The sequence below is a fragment of the Acipenser ruthenus genome, chromosome 44, assembly GCF_902713425.1.
Source record: "Acipenser ruthenus chromosome 44, fAciRut3.2 maternal haplotype, whole genome shotgun sequence".
NCBI lineage: Eukaryota > Metazoa > Chordata > Actinopteri > Acipenseriformes > Acipenseridae > Acipenser > Acipenser ruthenus.
The window spans coordinates 2,469,271-2,492,230 of NC_081232.1; the positions used below are offsets into that span (position 1 = coordinate 2,469,271).

The 22,960-nt window shown below is 40.8% G+C and overlaps 1 protein-coding gene across 1 annotated transcript in view; it reads right to left on the reverse strand.

Moving 5' to 3' along the window:
* The window catches only part of LOC117399055 (dynein axonemal intermediate chain 4-like), a 48,229-nt gene extending 47,301 nt beyond the window's left edge, over positions 1-928 (reverse strand). Inside the window, exon 1 of the mRNA XM_033998205.3 lies at positions 776-928. The gene's annotated coding sequence lies outside the window, so the exon portion shown is untranslated. The remainder of the gene's footprint in view (positions 1-775) is intronic.
* Between the last annotated feature and the right edge of the window lie 22,032 nt (positions 929-22,960).

Genomic DNA, 22,960 nt, shown 5'->3' on the forward strand with positions numbered 1-22,960 from the left:
ATGACTTTCTAAAGATTTTAAATATATATTAACTCAGGGAAAGTGTGTTTGAAAACAAACATTGGAGGTATTTATAGGTTTTTGATGCCTAACCACACATTTGAATTGAATGTCTTTGTGATGTCATTCACCATGTAACTAATGATGTAATTATCTACTGTTCCTTCTCTATTCTCCATTTATTTTCTTTTATTCTTCTATACTATACATTATCCTAATTTAATTTTTTTCTAAAACCACAGACTTTAGGTCATCCATGGCGTGTCTGTTCCTTGTAAAGTGCTGAACTATTGGTTCATTTATTTTTTTATTTCTTATATTTGATAGGTGGTTCTGTATTCTTTTATATAATGTATCTATGATCTCTTTATGTTTACCGTGGACTAAATATATAAATAAATTACATGGACAAAAAGTGGTAGGACAGTTCTTACGGCCTGTTGAGACACGCAACCAACATTTACAAACATAACAGACCCTTAGATACATATATAAGTCATTAAATCGAAATAAAAAGCTGAAACTGATATTAACATATGTAATCCGTTTCTATAGAACCTGTTGTGGTTTAAACATTTCAAAGGCTTTGTCGTTGACTCGCTACATCATCTTTTTTTTATTCACTTTTGTAATGGCAAATTATAGTCACTCTCGCTAAATCTCTAAAAGTTTTTTTTTTTTTTCTTTACCACCGCAAAGCATTACTAATGTTCAGTATTTTATGTAATCTCAAATTTGGTAAACTCGCTAAAAACGTAAATATTGAATATCTTACCTTTTCTGGTTTCAGAAGAATTACCGGTAATACAAATTTGGTTTCGAAGTTGTAAACAAACCGTTTCGCTGTGTCTCCTAGCAACCAGACGCTTTTTATGACGTCTTCAAACAGTCGTCTTCCTGTATCCCAGAGGGCTGCGCTTGCTGCTCCTGGCTGCTCTCTGTTTGACGTCACACGCAACTCCTAGAGAAATGCGTGGCTGCTCTCTGTTTGACTACACGTGGCTACAAGTAACGCCCTCTCCAAACCTTTGAGAAACTTACCAGCATCACCACTTACTTCTACTCTAGTTGCATAAGTCATAACTTCATAAAGTCATAAAGTCATATTCTATTTGTTTGATGTATATAGAAACGTAATTACATTTAATTATTTCATTTTTCACAGTGTACCACACATGGGGCTTGCATTCATTTGCAGTCCATTATAACTTAATTTTAATTTTCAGACGTCCTGTAGTTAGTTTCTGGATTATCAGACTATACAGAGTCAGCGTGATCTAATTGTTGAACATTAACTTTATTGTAACAGTATACATTAATTATCATGGTTTAGTACATTATGTTTAATTTACTATTAATTACTATTTTATATTGATTAATTCATTTATTTATGTGGGTAACAGTTTAAAATAAGTATCTGTAATTCATGATGAATTACGTATGAACTAATTTATCAGCATAATAAAATAGGAATTTGTGAATACACTTCTAATTCTAATAATTAGTGTCTGCAATTCATCATGAATTACATATGAACAGACACTTATTTTAAAGTGTTACCATTTATTTAATATAGCGTTGACAAGGCTGTTCACCCTTCTTTGCATAAAGATAACATGCTGTTCCCCTCCACTAACAAGAGAGCAGCAGTAGTTTTAGTAGCTATTTGAATTACGTTTGGCAGGTCACTCATGACTCATGATCTCTGTATCGTCTCTTTGGTTCACAGCCGCAGCCAGCCTCCCGCAGCTACCTTTCAGTTTACAGAGTTGCCCTGGGCTGTGCAGGATCTGCACAGATTTCAGCGGGTGCAGCTTAGTGACGTCACGCAGCAGCCCTCGACCAATGAAGGATTATGCAGGACATGATGCCATCTTATCTAGGGTATGGGTGGTCTGCATCGCTGAGTCGGAAGTGACAGTACTTGGTGCGGGGAATTTAACAAGTTTGGTGAATCAACAGAGCTGAATAACAATAGAAAGGTTGCTGCTGCGGCATGCAAGGCTGTGGCTGACCCGTGCGAGATGAAAGCTTATTGGGACGAAGGTCTAGTTATCTTTAACCGACTAATTAGGAGCTAGCTTGGTGTTACATTAAAATGTAGAAAGAAGCTAGCCTGCAACTGTAAATATTTATAAATATGAATGTATTGACGGATACACTTTCAAATCAAGTTTGCCCACTTTTCGTTAACTTTGTAACATATTTGTTTGAAGTATAAAAGGACAAATAACATACATGATATATATGAGCTAATATATATATATATATATATATATATATATATATATATATATATATATATATATATATATATATATATATATTCTTTCTCATATTGAATTCTTGTACGTCACTAGTTCAGTCGACTACTCTGGATAAATTGGCAAATGTGTGCGGTGGCTAAAAGATGAGCTGCATTACTATGTGTTTAAAATGAAAGGGACAGTGCCTTTAATGATCCTCCCAGCTCAACCCCCCTAGAGTGCAGAGGTCAGCTTACCAGCACAAAATGCCTGTGTGTGTATGTGTGTGTGCACTCTGTCTTCCTGATTCAAGCAGTGCAGAGCAGTACAGGAGAGCTAGTCACAGAGACCAGGTGAAACCAGCCAAACTCAGCTGAAGTTTATCAAGCATCCCAAAAGAAAGCTAGGAAGGTTCCAGCGACAGTGTCAGCCGGCAGCTTAAGGAGTCGGGTAGCTGAATAAACCAGGAGTTGAGAAAGACAGTTTCCTATATTTAAAGGCCTAAACTAAAACGTTCAATGAGCTCATGGACGAAGAAGTAAATCTGGACTTAGTGAAATTACAGAGACTGATTTTATTTAAAAAGTATAGGATTATTTGCAAACGTTTTGTGTTGTTGTGTAAAGTATAGGATACATAGACTGATTTAATAAGACGTGTCTTTTTGTTTGGTTTTATTTCAGAATTATTAAAATGGCAGGTTTGCTGTAAAGTTCTAAATGAAATTAAGAAGTAATTATCAGGGGCAGCTGCAAGTTCGAGACAGTCTAAACAAGTGAAACTCTGAATGTAATTTCTCTTCCAATGATAAGGCTTAGTGTGGATAGCAGTGCACTGAATATGTTAGTGGGATTTTATGGGGTTAATGTCTCATTGAATGTAACTAAGTGTAAACCTGTGACTCCCAGTTTCTGCTCTGAACCAAAACACACACCGACAAATTGTTTATTTGTTGTTAACTCCTTGATTTTTATATTAAGTAATACTCTTAATAATCAAAGTAACAGGGTTAAGTTTAATAAATAGAATAACACACCTGATGTTATTATAGGTTTAATGGTAAATTGAGAATATTGGCACAGACAGGGAGGTGTTACAAATGTGATATTGTGTATTGATCTGTTTATTAGCGCTATTATATATTTATTAAAAATACACAACTCCATACCCATTTTCAAATGATTTGGCATAATCTACAATTACATTGATAATACTCCGTACAAGACAAACTTCCGCAGTGGGAGCGGGGATGGGCGGGGATCTTTTGCATGTCGACTTTATTTTGACAAAACCCAGATTTATTTTTTCAGATTTAACTGCTAACCTCACAGATTTATTTTGGATTCATCTGTCAGCAAAATGTTGACTGGCCAAGTGTAAAAGAAAAAAAAAAACACTAAAGAAAGTGATTTCTAAAATGTAATTGAAATATATAAATTAAAGCAAAGATCCAGCTTTAATAACATAAAATGTAATGTTTGCGTGTTGATTTAATAATGTATGTGTATGGTGTTTGTTTTGACTGGCAGAGATGGGGTTAAAACCTGTCCTTGCCAACACTTGTGTAATATGACCAGAGTTAATTGTTTGATTGTTGATTAGCTGGCCACATATTATAAAAGCATTCAGAGGCTGTGCCTCTGGGCGATGAGAGTTTGCAGTATTCATTGATCCTTCTACAATACAAAGGTTGCCAGGCCTGAGGAAGAAAAGCAAGCCCATCACACAACCTCTGCCATGTTTAACACTGGGCATGATGAACTCTGATGAATTCTTCCTCCAACTGTATTGTTGCTTTCTTGGTGAAAAAAATTCAATTTCTTTTTATAGTCTGCTCACTTTATATTTTACAATTTTCTAATAAGATCAGTTTTTAAATACTGTACATGTTTTCAATTTTCCATTTACTCTGCTTAATATTTTTGTCTAAAGAAATTCATTGTAGCTTCATAATGTGACTGAATTTGTTACACAGTGTAATGCTGTGTATAGATAGTATATTGTATTTTAATGTTTGAAAAACTCTGTAAGTCGTCTTGGATAAAGGTGTCTGCCAAACAACGAAATAATAATATTGTCAATTTCCTATATATCTTACTATTATATTTCTATTAAAATCTACTATAATTTAAAATGGTGCATGATTAAATTTCTTTCTCTATTCCCTTACATAAAATCTCTATTTGTAAAAGATGGAAACCTTTAAAAGTTATGTTACTTTATTACCAAGCTGTACAGACAATCTGTTAGGTCAAACACAGCCTAAGAGGAGGAGGATTTTAAAGATGATGACCAGTGGGATGACCAGTGTATTTCCTATAGTGTTAAGACACTACATTGTTCCTGTCTTTCCAAATCTTATTAAAATTATAATGTAAAAATGTTCTATCATTATTATTTTATTTCTTAGCAGACACCCTTATCCAGAGCGACTTACAATTGTTACAAGATATCACATTATGTTTACATACAATTACCAATTTTTTGCTTGTATTTTATTAATCTGTGCAGTAGCTCATTTAATATGTAAAGGTTTGTCACAAGGTTATGTGTGGGGCAGCAGTGTGGAGTAGTGGTTAGGGCTCTGGACTCTTGACCGGAGGGTTTGTGGGTTCAATCCCCAGTGAGGGACACTGCTGCTGTACCCTTGAGCAAGGTACTTTACCTAGATTGCTCCAGTGAAAACCCAACTGGGTATAAATGGGTAATTGTATGCAAAAAATAATATGTTATCTTGTAACAATTGTAAGTCGCCCTGGATAAGGGCGTCTGCTAAGAAAGAAAGAAACAAGAGGAGGCCATTCAGCCCATCTTGCTCGTTTGGTTGTTAGTAGCTTATTGATTCCAGAATCTCATCAAGCAGTTTCTTGAAGGATCCCAGGGTGTCAGTTTCAACAACATTGCTGGGGAGTTGGTTCCAGACCCTCACAATTAGAGAAAGGTCAGGCACTGTGTAAATAAGTGCCTCCTATTTTCTGTTCTGAATGCCCCTTTATCTAATCTCCATTCATAACCCCTGGTCCTTGTTTCTTTTTTCAGGTCAAAAAAGTCCCCTGGGTCGACATTGTCTATACCTTTTAGGATTTTGAATGCTTGAATCAGATCACCGCGTAGTCGTCTTTGGTCAAGACTGAATAGATTCAATTCTTTTAGCCTGTCTGCATACGACATGCCTTTTAAACCCAGGATAATTCTGGTTGCTCTTCTTTGCACTCTTTCTGGAGCAGCAATATCCTTTTTGTAATGAGGTGACCAGAACTGAACACAATATTCTAGGTGAGGTCTTACTAAAGCATTGTAAAGTTTTAACATTACTTCCCTTGATTTAAATTCAACAATTCTCATAATATATCCAAGCTTCTTGTTGGCCTTATTTTATAGCTTCCCGACATTGTCTAGATGAAGACATTTCTGAGTCAACATAAACTCCTAGGTCTGCGTGCAGTACCTTACACTTTTCTCCATTGAATGTCATTTGCCATGTGTCTGCTCAGTTCTGAATGCTGTCTAGATCATTTTGAATGACCTTTGCTGCTGCAACAGTGTTTGCCACGCCTATTTTTGTGTCGTCTGCTTACTATACCAGAATCTAAATCATTAATGTAGATTAGGAATAGCAGAGGACCTAATACTGATCCCTGTGGTACACCACTGGTTACCTCGCTCCATTTTGAGGTTTCTCCTCTAATCAGTACTTTCTGTTTTCTACATGTTAACCACTCCCTAATCCATGTGCATGCATTTCCTTGAATCCCTACTGCGTTCAGTTTGAGAATTAATCTTTTAAGCAGGATTTTGTCAAAAGCTTTCTGGAAATCTAAATAAACCATGTCATATGCTTTGCAATTATCCATGGTCGATGTTGCCCTCCCTGATCTCCGATGATCTCCCTTTCCTAAAACCATGCTGACTGTCTCCCAGGATATTGTTCCCATATAGGTAATTTTCCATTTTGGATCTTATTATAGTTTCCATAAGTTTACATATAATAGAAGTCAGGCTTATTGTTCTGTAGTTACCTGGTTCGGTTTTGTCTCCCTTTTTGTGGATCGGTATTACGTTTGCAATTCTCCAGTCTGTCGGTACAACCCCTGTGTCAAGACACTGTTGCATGATCTTGGTTAGCGGTTTGTAAATAACTTCTTTCATTTCTTTGAGTACTATTGGGAGGATCTCATCTGGCCCAGGGGATTTGTTTATTTTATTATTTATTATTATTATTTATTTATTAGCAGACGCCCTTATCCAGGGCGACTTACAATCGTAAGCAAATACATTTCAAGTGTTACAATACAAGTAATACAATAAGAGCAAGAAATACAATAACTTTTGTTCAAGCAAAGTACAAGTGTGACAAACCACAATTCAATAATACAGCAGATAATAGTGATAGTTACATCAGGATATAATTAAATAGTGATAGTTACATCAGGATGTGATTAAATACAAAGTACTACAGGTTAAACACTTGGCAGATTACAGTATTCTGAAGTACAGGATTAAATGCAGTAAAATAGGGGGTAGGTAAGAGCAAAATGAAGCACATTTAAATGAAGGGTGATAGTGTCCCAGGATACAAACAGAGGAGTTCTACAGGTGCTGTTTGAAGAGGTGAGTCTTAAGGAGGCGCCGGAATGTGGTCATGGACTGGGCAGTCCTGACATCTGTAGGAAGGTCATTCCACCACTGCGGAGCAAGGGTGGAGAAGGAGCGGGCTCTGGAGGCAGGGGAGCATAGGGGAGGTAGACCTAGTCTTCTAGTGCAGGCGGAGCGGAGAGGTCGAGTGGGGGTGTAGGGAGAGATGAGGGTCTGGAGGTAGCTGGGTGCAGTCTGGTCAAGGCATCTGTAGGCTAGTACAAGAGTCTTGAACTGGATGCGAGCGGTGATCGGGAGCCAGTGGAGCGAGCGGAGTAGTGGAGTAGCGTGGGCGAAGCGAGGCAGAGAGAACACCAGGTGGGCAGCAGAGTTCTGGATGAGCTGGAGCGGATGGGTGGCGGACGCAGGGAGGCCAGCCAGGAGGGAGTTGCAGTAGTCTAGGCGGGAGAGTACCAGGGCCTGGACCAGGAGCTGGGTAGCATAGTTGGTTATTTTAAGAGCTCCTAGTCCCTTTAACACTTCTGTCTCTGTTATGCTAAAGTTATTTAAAACTGGATAGGAACAGGTCGACATGTGGGGCATGTTGTCCGTGTCCTCCTTTGCAAAAACCTCTGAAAAGTAATCATTTAATATATTTGCTGATTTTTTTTCTTCGTCTACCTTCCTCCAAGGTGTTTGGGGTGTGTTCCCTCTCATATGCCTCCCATCGCTCCCTGTCCATCAGCCACAGGACCCGGATGGCTATGGGCATAGACTGGGCCTCCAGTCCAGCACTCTCCAGGATCCAGTCCCGCAGCCTGATAGCGTCTTCTGTCATTGCCTTTTTTTTCCCGCAGTACTCTTTCTGGCCTTAGTCTTGGGGGCGCTGTTATCCCGCTTCTGACAACCACGTGTGACAAGCAGGATGTAGTGGTGACGTCAGACCAGAAAGGAGTTTACAGACAGACAGTAGTAGAACATAAGAACATAATAACATTGAATCTATTCAGTCTGTTCAAGCCTGAATAGATTCAATTCTTTTAGCCTGTCTGCATACGACATGCCTTTTAAACCCGGGATAATTCTGGTTGCTCTTCTTTGCACTCTTTCTAGAGCAGCAATATCGTTTTTGTAACGAGGTGACCAGAACTGAACACAATATTCTAGGTGAGGTCTTACTAATGCATTGTAAAGTTTTAACATTACTTCCCTTGATTTAAGGTGATTTAAGGTGAAACTGAGACGCAATGGCTGCGCTCAGTGCATTTAATAAACAAACAAAAATAAAAAGGTTGAACAAAATAAATAGACAAACAAAACGGATTAACATTAAACAAACAGTGGATGAACTAACAAACAAACACGGTGAGTCAAAGAAACTTAAATTTACTTTTTCCTTGGTTTTTAGTTTTTGAAATTCTCTCCTTTCCACACCCGTTCTCCGCTCACCGAACACACAACCCCGAGTGAGTAAAATGTGCACCTATATATACTGTTGTGGTGGGATTCAATTACTAATTAATTATTCACTTGAATCCCATCACGTGAACTAATTATGTGCAACCCCGTGCTCACATATTAAATACTTTAAATGCACGTGATGTAATAGTGCAATCCCTGTGCCTAAATACAATTATACATTTTAAATAACTCATGCTCATTACCTGCATTATATCCCGTGTACCAACTACAATACACCAACATTAACACACTACATGCAACACATAACAAACAAATGCACACAGGGGCGGGGCACATTGCCACATGGCCCCACGCTATGTCTGCGTTTGAGTATCACATGTCCGGTATATTGATAGGGGCGGGAGTAGCATCTGCATTCCGACTCCCTTTGACTGGCGTTTGTTACCATCCGAGTGTCCTCCCACCGAACCCCAGCCTTGTCTCAGTGATGCTCCCTCCCATTTTGTGGTCCCTCTCTCTTTATTTGCTTTTCTAGGACGGAAGACAGGAGAAAACATTTAAGCTTGAAAAGGGAACACCTCACCAATTCATTCCTTTTTTCTTTTTTCTTCTGCCACGTTTACGTGTGACTGAGCCATTATTTGCATTAATTCTTTCAATTTTGTCCAGTCTCAGCCCAGAATAACTGGGTGTGGTAACCTTTCTGCCACCCCTACTACCAGGTGACGTTTTATCGGTCCTACCGACAAGTACACTTTTAGTGTGGGGTATGCCGCCGTGTCTCCATGGTTACAGGAGATGGCCACCTGACCTCATGGCCACCACGACACACCGCCCAAGATAGCTGTTCGAATTAAGGTCTGCTCACACCCTGTATCCACTAATGCGTGGGTTTTCACATTCCCTAAAACCACATGAATCATACAAGGCCCCTCCCAACCATTTTCCCCTCGCTTACCTATTTCAGGTGCCCAATTACACAGAGCCACGTCACACTCCATTGCGCCTCCTGGACTCAGGCCAGAACCGGTACTGCGGGTAGTTTATTATTTTGTGAGACATCATTTTTGGAAAAATGGGAAGGAAAAGCTGCAGGAAACAGCAGCAGCAGCGACACCTGCAGCACCAACAGCAGCACAAGAGGTGGTGGTCAAGGGATCCAACCCTTCTGGGACCCCCAGACTGGGCAGCAGAGCAGGAACGATGGAGGGCTGAAGGGGCCCCCCTGTGTGGCACTTGTGGAGAGTTCGGGCACGACCGTTAGGACTGCCCCTATGGAAACACCATATGTGGGACCACAGACGTGCAACCAGGGTCTGGTTGGGGATGCGGCAGAGTGATTCTGAGCTGTAGACCACACCCAGCCGTCTCCAGCGCCCAAGAGGGGGAGGCCGAGCATCCAGCACAAGAGGGAAAAGCCCCGCTGTCTCCAGCGACCAAAGGTGAGCTGCAACAGTCCCAAGCAACTGAGGGGGAGCCGCAACAGTCCCCAGGGATAGGAGACTACCTCATGCTCTCACCTCCACCGGCAGGGGGAGACTACCTGCTGTTCCTGCCTTCGCCGCCAGGGGAGGATTGCCTGCCGCTCCCACCTCCACCACCAGCGGGAGAAGTAGAGCTCCTGTTGCCACCTGCTTGGCCGGGGGCTCCCCTCCCGCCGTTGCCTCCCGAGGGTCCGCTGCTGCCGTCGCCTCCTGAGGGTCCGCTGCTGCCATCACCTCCTGTGGGCCTGCTCCTGCTGTCACCTTCCGAGGGTCAGCTCCTGCCCTGCCCTGCATCGCCTGGGGATGCCAGTTCGCCGTCGCCTGGGGATGCCGGCTGCTCTGCTTCGCCTGGGGTTGCCTGCTGCTCTGCTTCGCCTGGGGTTGCCTGCTGCTCTGCTTCGCCTGGGGTTGCCTGCTGCTCTGCTTCGCCTGGGGTTGCCTGCTCCTCTGCTTCGCCTGGGGTTGCCTGCTGCTCTGGGCCTGACTCCCAGGTCGCGCCACCACCAGACACAGGTGGTCGCCTGGTCTCCTGCTCCGCTCCCCCTGGTTGCCCAGGCGTTGCTCCACCTCTGCCTGGGGCTGCTGCTGATTGGTCACCTGCCTGCTCTCCAGTCCTGTTAGAAAGGCGTCGGACTATGGACTAACCCTCCCTCAAGAAGAGGAGACGGACAATAGCGTATTTGAGGGAGGGTGGATGGCTTTCAACAAGGGGGAAGTGGCCGTGGGGGCCATGTGTGTTGCGCACGGGGGGGGATATGTGGCAGGGCAGCAGGAGAGAGCCCTGCACACTATAAAAGGGGGCAGGGCAAAGCCCTGCTGTAAAGTATATGTTTTGTATTATTATTATTATTATTATTATTATTATTATTATTATTATTATTATTATTATTATTATTATTATTTATTATGTATAAATATGACGGCAAAAAGCGGAGTGTTTAGGAGAGAGAACGAGAGTGAGTGGAGAATCCAAGAACGAGAACTAAAACAAAAGTAAAAGAAAAAGAAGGATCTGAGAAGGCAACTGCCCAGCCTGCCCAGTCTGCTTTATTTTTGTGTTTTTGTTTATCTGTTTTATTTGATCTGTGAGCAGTGTTTTTGTTAAACCTTTTTATTTATTTTTGTGTTTTGAATAAAAATAACACTGCAGTGCGCGTTTGCACCCGACTTCCTACCTGTGTGTGTTTGCAGTTCCTGCTTCTGGCCTGACATCATCACTACAGCCATCCCTGTCACAGTAATGTATTTAGTTTTTATTAGTGTCTACATTTATTTTCATAAGGCACAAAGGTCATTTAGCTGTTTTAAGTTTACTGTTTAAATTTAAAATGAAATGTTAAACTGTAAGTAGACAGAAACCTCAGTGTGATAACATTAGTAAACAACACGAGCTCTGGTGAATTACAAACTTAAACCATGTTCCTGTGTTTTGGATACAGCAACGTCGTACATTCTGCTCTATCTTTGTCCATCCGTTTGACATTTTTCCCCAACATTATTGTGATCTCGGGCTGTACACAAATTTGTCAGCTGGGGTCTTTAAACTACGAGCTACGTAAGTTCACTTCTCAGTGTGTGCAGCTACAGGATCGGATCAACAGTACGGGTCAGTGGAGCCTGATCCAGATCCTTGTAGTCAAATACCATCTCATGATCGAGCTCCAGTGATCCCAGATCCGACCCCAGCTTTCTTCCCATTGACTTCTGTTATACCAATAAATTATCGTGAAATCAAAGTTGTAGTACTCCTGCAATTCGAGAGGGGCATTTCCCCATCATTGAAAAAGTGAGGAGGACATGTCCCACGCGCCCTCCGTGTAAATGATGCCTATGCTCTGTGTATATTTGATATGTGAAAGCCTTGTTTATTTATATAACCGTTATTTGAATATTGCTCTAAATTGATTTTTACATTATCTACTTTTATGATTTTATGAAATACCCCTTTGTGTAATCTATTGCTGCTGTTATCTGTTTTGCAATACTTGGCTTAGCAAGAAATAGGTAAAAATAGCTAATAATTATAAGACATTCTTTACTTGATGGTTAATTGCATGAAATGTAAACTGAAGTAAAGGTTATCTGGTAATATTATGTTTGTGGAAGGGTGGTGGGCAATTCACTGACACACACGGGAGACAGAAGTTTTATTTGCAACAACGCACTGGTGCCCAGTTTTATTATTTTTCTTTTTAGTCTGCAGAGGGCGCTGTTGTCTGGTCCACAGTAATACCAATACAGGTACTTGCAGGCGCACTCACAGGTACTCAAAACTAATAATGAAGGTAAAATAAAACACAGTAATAAAACTACAAAATAAAGGTGCTGCTTACGCAGTGCCCCCACTGCTGCTAAGCTGGTCAGTTCGGGTCTCCGACCTACGCTCAGCTATTCTCTGTACATTGGGGTGGCCGGACTTCCCTGTATACCTACAGACGTCCCCTCGGGTACGTAACAATATATTTTAATAAATGGTTTATTTATTGCTGGCTGTCTTCCTCAGCCATGCTTGCATGTTTTGGTCGCTCGCTCCAACCACTGGCGTTCTTGCCTGGTCTGTGTTTACACTGTCCTTCTCAGCCAGCGTCTCTGTGTGTTCCCAATCACGGCCACCCGAATGCATGACCAAGCGCAGAATTTATGGACCGAGCAATCCCACAAGGCCCGCCTCTCAGACACTCAGAGAAAGGGAAAGCCAACACACCCTCTTCCCCACCTCTCCGTGTCACTGCCATGACTGACAGACGGATCTACGAGGCTGCTGCCCCCTTCCTGCAGTACCACGCATGCGCCAGATAGTCAGCACAGCCCCCCCCCCCCCCCGTTACAATGTTACTAACATTTGTAGACAAATCTGGTAATTTTTCTTTTCTGCCACTACACCCCTAGTTAAATTTTGTAATGACTTTTTACAGATATATTGAATTTAATAAATCACTTTTGGAGAAATGAAGTGCAATTAAACTCAATGGGGAGAATATGACAGTCTATGTATACTCACCTCTCTTTTTGGTATACAAAGTCATCAAGGAACATTAGCCTAGCCAGGTAGCACCATTTTGGTCTGTGGTCTGCACAACTGCCACTTTTATTGCATTCTGCTTTATTTTGTGGCCAGTGTAAATGTTTCCAAGTGGGAAGGACTATACAGTAAATGATTGAGGGGCACATTTTTACACATTACAGACTTTGCACAAGAATGTCTGTAATCTCTTACTAGATGGAATCATTAGTATTTCACAATGTATTTAGTGGTTTGTCAATTATAAAACTGTTTAAACATTATCTATAGCCTACAGTTTAAACTATCAGGAATAGATAAGGACTATTTGACCAATACAATACAATATCATTCATGTTAAGTTGTTGAAGGGCACTGGTCTCTTAAAATCCATAAGTGAAAGAGCTGATATAGGCCTTTATTGTATTTTTGGTTTTGCATGTGGTAGGTGAATAAAATATATTGAACTTCACATTCTATTAATTTTGAGGTCTGATAAACCTCTATGCCTGACTAAATATCGATGGACATTACATAAGCAAATGAGATGTCCTTTTTTATTTAGAATACCATGTTCCTTCTCAAAAATGTATTTTACTATTATCCTTTAATAAAGGAAAATGGCTACTTTAATGAATTTCATGTATCTATTTCAATGCAATGTAGTTTCTTCATTGTAATAAAGAAAAACATTTAGATTTTGTTTCTGTTTTTTTCATAAATAGTAATGTTTTCTGGGGTGAGTAAAACATAAATTAACTTTGATTCATGTACTAAGGGTTACTCTTAAATTAATTCACAATCCAGTTCTGGTGTACCTTTTTATGGTAAACTGTGCATGCATGACTTAGAAACTCAGCTGTCAGCTGAGCAGAATATCCCCAAAAATGGGCTGAATTCGGAAAACCAAATCGGCCCAGAATTTGGGACATTATCTGAAAACCAAATCGGCCCAGAATTTGAGACGTAGCCTGAGAACAGGGAACTTTATATGTAAAACTGTGATTAAATTACATTAGGGATAAACTAATGTATCCTGTAACAAAACAGTAATAGTGGGCAGGATATATATTTGCAATTAAAATCACACGAACGATCATAGATATATGCTATTTGAAAGAAAAAAGTACATCACCACAGAAAACCAATTCTTACATTCGTATATAACATGATCATTTATATTAAATAATAGTCACCCATAGTTTCCTATATAAGTACAGCAAAATACTGTATTATATTTTAATTGAAAGGTTCTGGAAAGCAGGTCTATCTCTCTCTCTATCAATCACAAAGTAAAAAATTCCTCCAAGCTTTCCCAGTCGTGTTGACGTCATATTCCTGTGACGGACGGGGACCAATCAAAATGTGAGACTGTTATGCGGTTCCATCCCAAAAACCGGGCCTGTGTCACACCTCCCATTTGTCCAAGTTGTTTGAATGACTTTTACCATGTGACATCAACAGCCGTGCTTATTGGTTGTGTAGAAACAATTCATTAATTGGACTGTGCACCAAAGTGGAAAGAAGTAGAGCAAACTGTTAAAGAAAGCAAGAGCTTCATCATCTCCAGGGCCTAATGGAGTTCCGTACAGAGTGTACAAGAGTGCTTCAGGAGTTCTACGAATCCTGTGGAAACTGATGAAAGAGGCATGGCAAAAACAGGTTGTACCAAGAGCATGGCGCCGAGCAGGTGGAGTCTTTATACCTAAAGAAAAAGATTATACAAGCATCAGTCAGTTTTGCCCTATTTCCCTATTAAATGTAGAAGGCAAGATTTTCTTCAGCATTATTGCTCAGAGATTGTCAACTTACCTATTAAAGAACTGCTTCATTGACACTTCAATACAAAAAGCGGGCATTCCAGGTTTCCCAGGATGCTTAGAACACATCAGTGTGATCTGGCAACAAATTCAATCAGCTAAAAAGGACAGGAAGGAGCTCCATGTGACATTCCTGGATTTGGCTAAATTTGATTATGTAATGTCCATCAATATTTAGTCATGCATAGAGGTTTATCAGACCTCAAAATTAATAGAATGCGAAGAGAGAGAGATAGAAATCAATATTGCTAAGGGGGCTTAGACCAATTCCAATTTTTTTTTCCAATATTATAACAGCAAGAGAACATTCAAAGAGTAGGTTAAATGTCTAAGAGACACAAATGGCAAAATCATAGACGAAGAAAAAAATACCAAGTATATTAAATGATTACTTTTCACAGGTTTTCACAAAGGAGGACAGGGACAACATGCCCCACATGTCAACCTGGTCCTATCCAGTTTTATATAACTTTAGCATAACAGAGGCAGAAGTGTTAAAGGGACTAGGAGCTCTTAAAATAAAGAAATCCCCTGGGCCAGATGAGATCCTCCCAATAGTACTCAAAGAAATGAGAGAAGTTATTTACAAACCGCTAACCAAGCTCAGGCAACAGTCTCTTGACACAGGGCTTGTACCGACAGACTGGAGAATTGCAAACGTAATACCGATCCACAAAAAGGGAGACAAAACCGAACCAGGAAACTACAGACCAATAAGCCTGACTTCTATTATATGTAAACTTATGGAAACTATAATAAGATCCAAAATGGAAAATTACCTATATGGGAACAATACCTTGGGAGACAGTCAACATGGTCTTAGGAAAGGGAGATCATGTCTAACTAACCTGATTGATTTTTTTGAGGATGCAAAATCGACAATGGATAATTGCAAAGCATACGACATAAGAACATAAGAACATAAAAACATAAGAACATAAGAAAGTTTACAAACGAGAGGAGGCCATTCAGCCCATCTTGCTCATTTGGTTGTTAGTAGCTTATTGATCCCAGAATCTCATCAAGCAGCTTCTTGAAGGATCCCAGGGTGTCAGCTTCAACAACATTACTGGGGAGTTGGTTCCAGACCCTCACAATTCTCTGTGTAAAAAAGTGCCTCGTATCTTCTGTTCTGAATGCCCCTTTATCTAATCTCCATTTGTGACCCCTGGTCCTTGTTTCTTTTTTCAGGTCGAAAAAGTCCCCTGGGTCGACATTGTCTCTACCTTTTAGGATTTTGAATGCTTGAATCAGATCACTGTGTAGTCTTCTTTGTTCAAGACTGAATAGATTCAATTCTTTTAGCATGTCTGCATACGGCATGCCTTTTAAACCAGGGATAATTCTGGCTGCTCTTCTTTGCACTCGTTCTAGAGCAGCAATACCCTTTTTGTAACAAGGTGACCAGAACTGAACACAATATTCTAGGTGAGGTCTTACTAATGCATTGTAAAGTTTTAACATTACTTCCCTTGATTTGAATTCAACACTTCTCACAATATATCTGAGCATCTTGTTAGCCTTTTTTTATAGCTTCCTCACATTGTCTAGATGAAGACATTTCTGAGTCAACATACACTCCTAGGTCTTTTTCATAGTTCCCTTCTTCAATTTCATTATCTCCCATATGATATTTATAATGCACATTTTTATTGCCTGCATGCAATACTTTACACTTTTCTCTATTAAATGTCATTTGCCATGTTTATGCCCAGTTCTGAATGCTGTCTAGATCATTTTGAATGACCTTTGCTGCTCCAACAGTGTTTGCCACACCTCCTATTTTTGTGTCGTCTGCAAATTTAACAAGTTTGCTTACTATACCAGAATCTAAATCATTAATGTAGATTAGGAATAGCAGAGGACCTAATACTGATCCCTATGGTACACCACTGGTTACCTCGCTCCATTTTGAGGTTTCTCCTCTAATCAGTACTTTCTGTTTTCTACATGTTAACCACTCCCTAATCCATGTGCATGCATTTCCTTGAATCCCTACTGCGTTCAGTTTGAGAATTAATCTTTTAAGCGGGATTTTGTCAAAAGCTTTCTGGAAATCTAAATAAACCATGTTGTATGCTTTGCAATTATCCATTGTCAATGTTGCATCCTCAAAAAAGTCAAGCAGGTTAGTTAGATACGATCTCCCTTTCCTAAAACCGTGCTGACTGTCTCCCAGGATATTGTTACCATATAGGTAATTTTCCATTTTAGATCTTATATGGTTTATTTAGATTTCCAGAAAGCTTTCAGTGCCACATGAACTTCTTTGGGCAGCATCTGATTTTTTTAGTGTACTGATGACAATAACAAATTTAGTGAAAGCATACTTTGGAGATTTGCAATTTAGTTTTTCAACTTCAGAATTCAGCACTACATGGCAATGCCTAGAGGTTGGAATAATGGCAGGATGCACCATTTCTCCACTGGCTTTTACCATGGCAATGGAAGTAATCATTAGGGCATCAAAATGGGTAGTAGGAGAGAGCGCTTGGCTTCTGGAATGCGACTACCACCAATTCGAGCATACATGGATGACATGACAACCATGACTACAACAGTAGCCTGCACTAATTGGTTATTGGGCAAATTAACCAATAACATTGAATGGGCACGAATGCAATTCAAGCCCACTAAATCAAGGAGCATCTCTATAATTAAAGGTGAAATAGTAGATAAAACGTTCTTCATTAATGGTGAGGCAATGCCAACAGTGTCTGAGAAGCCAGTGTAAAGCCTTGGGAGATGGTATGACGGGGATCTAAAGGACACAGTTCATGTGGGAGAAGTTAGACAACAAGCAGTGGAAGGGTTGAAGAGCATAGACAGCAGCGCTTTACCAGGCAAACTAAAACTCTGGTGCTTTCAGTTTGGTTTCTTTGACAACAGTAGAGAAGCTGGAAGCTTTAATCAGTTCATACATCAGGAAATGGTTGGGAGTTCCACGCTGCCTCAGCAGAGTGGGACTTTATGGTAAAGGAATACTGCAGCTGCCAGTCTCCGCTCTAACCGAGGAGTTTAAGTGCGCCAAGGTCTGACTGAAAATGACATTAGTAGAGTCAAGCGAAAAATGCGTAAGGGAGGGGCAGCACCTGTGTTGAAAACTGGAAGAAAGTGGGCGACAAAGAAAGCCGTGGAAGCTTGTGGCAATGTGCCCCACCGCTGTGTGTATTTTTGTGTTTTATGTTGTATGTAGTGTGTAAATGTTGGTGTATTGTAGTTGGTACATGGGGTATAATGTGGATAATGAGCATGAGTGTTTAAAATGTATAATTGTATTTAGGCACGGAGATTGCTGATCACTTCACCTGCATTTAAAGTATTTAATAGTATGTGAGCACGGGGATGCACAGTCATGTACTGGGATTCAAGTGAATAATTAATTAGTAATTGAATCCCGGTGTCGTAGGAAATAAGTTGACCGGGAAATAAGTTGATCGCGCAAGCGCAGTAAGGCAAAAGTAAGGCACTGTCTTTTTGTATGAACCTGAAAATGTGTGATCGACGGCTCTTTATACGGTAAAATGTTTTAAATCCCTGTCTTTTTATGTTTCTATAACATCGATGTCAATCTGATGTAGTTTATGTGTGATCGCAGAGATTTATTTATATATTAAATGATTTTACACATCAAAATGTTGTCAATCTTTAATCAAAATTAAACTGTTTCAGTAATATAATCTGATGACATGCTGCATCCATCATATTAGTATGACAAGGTCGTATTTTTACATTTTAATATTAGTAAAGCTGTAACTTTACTACAGTTTAGACGTGGCAAAACCACTGCCAGTTCAAAAAAATGAACAGTATATACAGGACCTTGATTTGTCTGCATGTCTTAAGCATTAACATTTGTTGTTACACATACAATTATGTTTATTTAAAAAAGGTTCTAGGTTTAGGATTGTGGTTTTTAAATTTGGGATAGGGTGAAGAAAATTAACCACAAATAGCCAGGCGAAAGTTTTTTTTAGAAATTGTGTCGTATATTCAGGTTGGGAATTAAAAAAAATGTCATATTCTTCATAAACGTGACAATTGTATTCCTTGCAGTAATATATAGTATTACTAAGGGATAAGATTTGTACTATTTAAAAAAAAAAAAAGGTCAAATCCTCTTGATAGGACAAATACAGAAATGAAAAACGTATGCCATGGTAGATATGATTGCTCGTTATGTCTTACATGGTTACTGCACTGCAGGAATTTATAATGAGGAATAGAGATATATAAAAAAGACATATAATGAGGAAGAGAGATACCGTATATATGTGTATATCTACATGCTTTTAAATCGTGATAATTCACTTTAATTCAATATACTGTATCTCTTTCTCGTTATATGTCTTATTGGTTGTTGCATTACAGGGATTTACCATTTTAAAATGATGCTGATATAGAGTATCCTACATATACTGTATGATCTCTCTCACAACACAAAATCTTGGTTGGTATTGAACTACAGGTATTTACCACGGTTTAGCAAAGTCGTTAACTCTTTAGTTTTTAATTAATTAATGTATTGTTTCTTCCCACACTTGTAATTTAAATACATGCACTATGATAACCAGTTTCCTGTTTGTTTTCTGTCCTAATTATACAAAGTACTGTATGTAAAGATAAATGAAAGAACAAATATAAAATAATAATGCTGTATAAGCAACGTTTTTCAAGTACATCATGTGATTGATGTGCACCGTGGCATAGTTAGTAATCGCAGCATGGAGCTTCATTTTTTCCATGATTGAAACTCATGCTTTAACTTTTGGACAATCGCTCGCATACCTGCTGTCCATAATGTAGTGCTTCCCAAAACAAAAACACCTCCAGAAATGCAAAATAACGTCAATACGCAACACATTTTGCTAGTTAACGTTTGTTACACAAACAGAAATACACAATCAGAAATGTACAATCATAGAATTGATTTTAAATTATTTATTTGCTGCTATGATATTCACATTCCCTTATCTAGCGTAATACTGTCGAATATATCCGATCTACATGTTAATGTAAATTATACCTACAAAAGTCATTTTAAATTATGCATTTTTGTTAGGCTAATATATCGGATCTAAAGCGATATTCACATCATCTTATCTAGCAGCATACTGCCGAATAAATCTGATCTACTAATTGATATAAATTATACTTACAAAATTAATTTTAAATTATTTATTGTTCATTAATATATCCGATCAACTTATTTCCTGGGCTCGATCTACTTATTTCCTAGCTTAGGCTTGTTTACATTAGAAACAATGGAACCTCCCCTTTAAATTCTAGAGCTTGATCAACTTATTTCCTGGGACACCGACACAACAGTATATATAGATGCACGTTGCACTCACTCGGGGTTGTGTGTTCGGTGAGGGGAGAACAGGTGTGGAAAAGGAGAAAAAGTAAAGTAAATGACAGCAGAGCATACAATTGCTATTTCGTGCTGGAAGGACCAGCACAATACTTGTGTGTTTGTTCGGACTCACCATGTTCGTTTGTTTGTCTGTTCATCCAGTTTGTTTAGTGTTAATCCGTTTTGTTTGTCTATTTATTTTGGCCTCAAGTGCCGCGTGCTGATTTCCGTTTAAACCTTGTATTTTAAAATAAAACACTGAGCGCCGCAGCGTTTCAGTTTCAACCCGAGTACTGCCTGTCTGTGTGTGTTTCTTTCTGGCCTGACGTCACCCCTACAGCCAGTCTGTTCACAAAGATGCAAAGGCTGCCCTTCGAATCGGTGATATCATGGAGCAAGTTCAGCATGGAAGAGGGGGTCTTGGTCTCAGTTCAGCTCCTCCTACATGGCACAAGGCAGCCCCAGCTCAAAGGAGGAAGCTGGTAGTCAATGAGGTGCAAAAGCAGGAGGAGAGGATGAGGTGTATAAAGGCCATTTCCCAGGCCAAGCAGGGAGAATGGATGAGATGGGAGAGTGTGGAACAACGCAAGATCGGCTGGCAACTGCCAAGAAAAGGTGTAAAACCAAGCCTCGCCCAGGACACCTAGAAGCTGCTATAGACTGGAAAATGCTGGCAGATGTTGGCTGAAATTGCTGACTGAAATTGCCACCACTAACCTTCGACCAGATATTGTCTTGTGGTCTGGATCAGCACACCTTGTTCACCTGGTAGAGTTAACAGTGCCATGGGAGGATGCTGTAGATGAGGCGTATGAGAGGAAGAGACTGCGGTATGCTCAACTAGCCACTGAAGCGGAACAGCGAGGATGGAAAGTCCGGGTTTACCCAGTGGAGTTGGGTTGTCGAGGATTTGTGGCACACTCTACAACCCGGTTTCTCAGAGTCGTCAGATTCAGTGGCCAAGAGTTGCGTCGCACAGTGAAGAACTTATCTGAAGCAGCAGAGAGGAGCAGCAACTGGCTGTGGTTGAGATGGAAAGATTCTGGTTGGGGATCTCAAGCACAATAGAAAGAAAGAAACGCTGATGTACTGGTAAGCAAGCTGGGCTGAGTTGAGTGGGGGATGGAGGGGGGTGATGCAGAATCACCGTCGAGCCTTCTCGAGGTGTTGTGGGCTAGTCGACGAAACACTGAGGATGGAAGATGCCCACTTGAAGACCACCGTGGTTGATCCCCAGAGCCAGCATCGTAGCCGTTGTGTGCTGGTGTGCTAGGGAGGCAAAATAAGCTGATCCCTGGAGCCAGCATTACACTTCAGCCATTAACACCAGACAGAAGCTGACACCCTGGGATCCTTCAAGAAGCTGCTTGATGAGATTCTACTAACAACCAAATGAGCAAGATGGGCTGAATGGCCTCCTCTTGTTGGTAAACTTTCTTATGTTCTTATGTTCTTATCAGGACATCAGTTTACCACCCTCAGTCTGATGATTTGGTAGAATGTTTTAATAAAGCTCTAAAAAGCATGATGCGTAGATTCATTGAAAGTGATGTGCGCAACTGGGATAAGCTGAGTCCTCCCTTGCTGGCTTCCACGGGGTTCTCCCTGTTTGAGCTGCTGTATGGGTGGAGACCCCGGGGTGTGCTCGATCTGGTCAGAGAGATGTGGGAGGAACAGCAGGATAATTCGTCTAATACGGTCCGGTATGTGTTGGATCTGCACAGGCGTCTTGAGTCTGTAGGTCAATGGGCTTGTGACAATCTGCAGCTGGCACAACACAGACAGGAGACCAATTACAATAGAGGGGCCCGTTGTGCACATTTCAGCTGGGGGATAAAGTGCTTCTTTTATTACCCAGCTCTGTGTCTAAACTCCTGGCAAAGTGGCAAGGACCCTGTGAGGTTACATGCAGGGTTGGGATGGTGGATTATGAGATCTGCCAGCCAGGATGGAGGAGTGAAAAGCACATTAATCACGTTAATCTCCTGAAGCCCTGGGTGCAACGGGAGACGTTGTTAGCAACACCGACAGATGATGTCACAGATTTTGGACTTGAGCTTTCTGTCAGGAAGTAACCTGACACCAAGACAAAAACGTGAGGTTCACAATCTGGTGGCTGCTTTTCCTGACATGTTCTCTCCAGTCCCGGGGCAGACTCAAGTAGCCCATCATCATATTGAAATTGAGCCGGGGACACGAGTTTGTCAAAGGCCATACCGCATACCTGAACGTAAAAGGCAGGTTGTGAAAGTGGAGATTGAGGAAATGCTCAAGCTGGGGGTAATGGAAGAGTCCCAAAGTGACTGGAATAGTCCAATTGTTTTAGTGGATAAGCCAGACGAGTCAACATGATTTTGCATTGAGTTTGATGGTTATCCCATGCCCCAGGTAGATGAATTGCTGCAGCGTCTAGGCACGGCTCATTTTATGACGACACTGGATTTAACAAAGGTGTACTGGCAGATACCCCTGACCCCAGAATCATGGGAGAGAACAGCGTTTTCGACTCCCTTCGGGTTATACCAGTTTACTACCATGCCCTTTGGGTTGCATGGAGTGCTGGCCACTTTCCAGCGGATGATGGATCGCCTTTTGCGGTTTACCCTATAGACGGATGCGTCTGAGACAGGTCTCGGGGCAGTGTTGTCCCAGGAGATGCGGGGAAGCGAGCACCCGGTCCTGTATATCAGCAGGAAGCTCCTTCCCCACGAGAAAAACTATAGTACCATCAAGAAGGTAAAATGGGCAGTCGAGGCACTCCGGTTCTACCTCCTGGGGTGACACGTCACAGATCACGCCCCCTTGGCATGGCTCCTCCGAATGATAACAACGCCCATATCATGTGGTGGTAACTGTCGCTGCAGCCCTATGCCTTCAGGGTTCTCCACCAAGCAGGAAAACTGCACCAAAACGCAGATTTTTTCACTCGGGAAGGTATAGGGGTGTAGAATTTTCAAATGGACCGGTGGTGTCATTCTGAGGGGGAGGATGTGTGACAGGGGAGGGATCTGGACTGGCCGTAAGGCACGTGTGAGCTTGTAGGTCCGCACACCCCG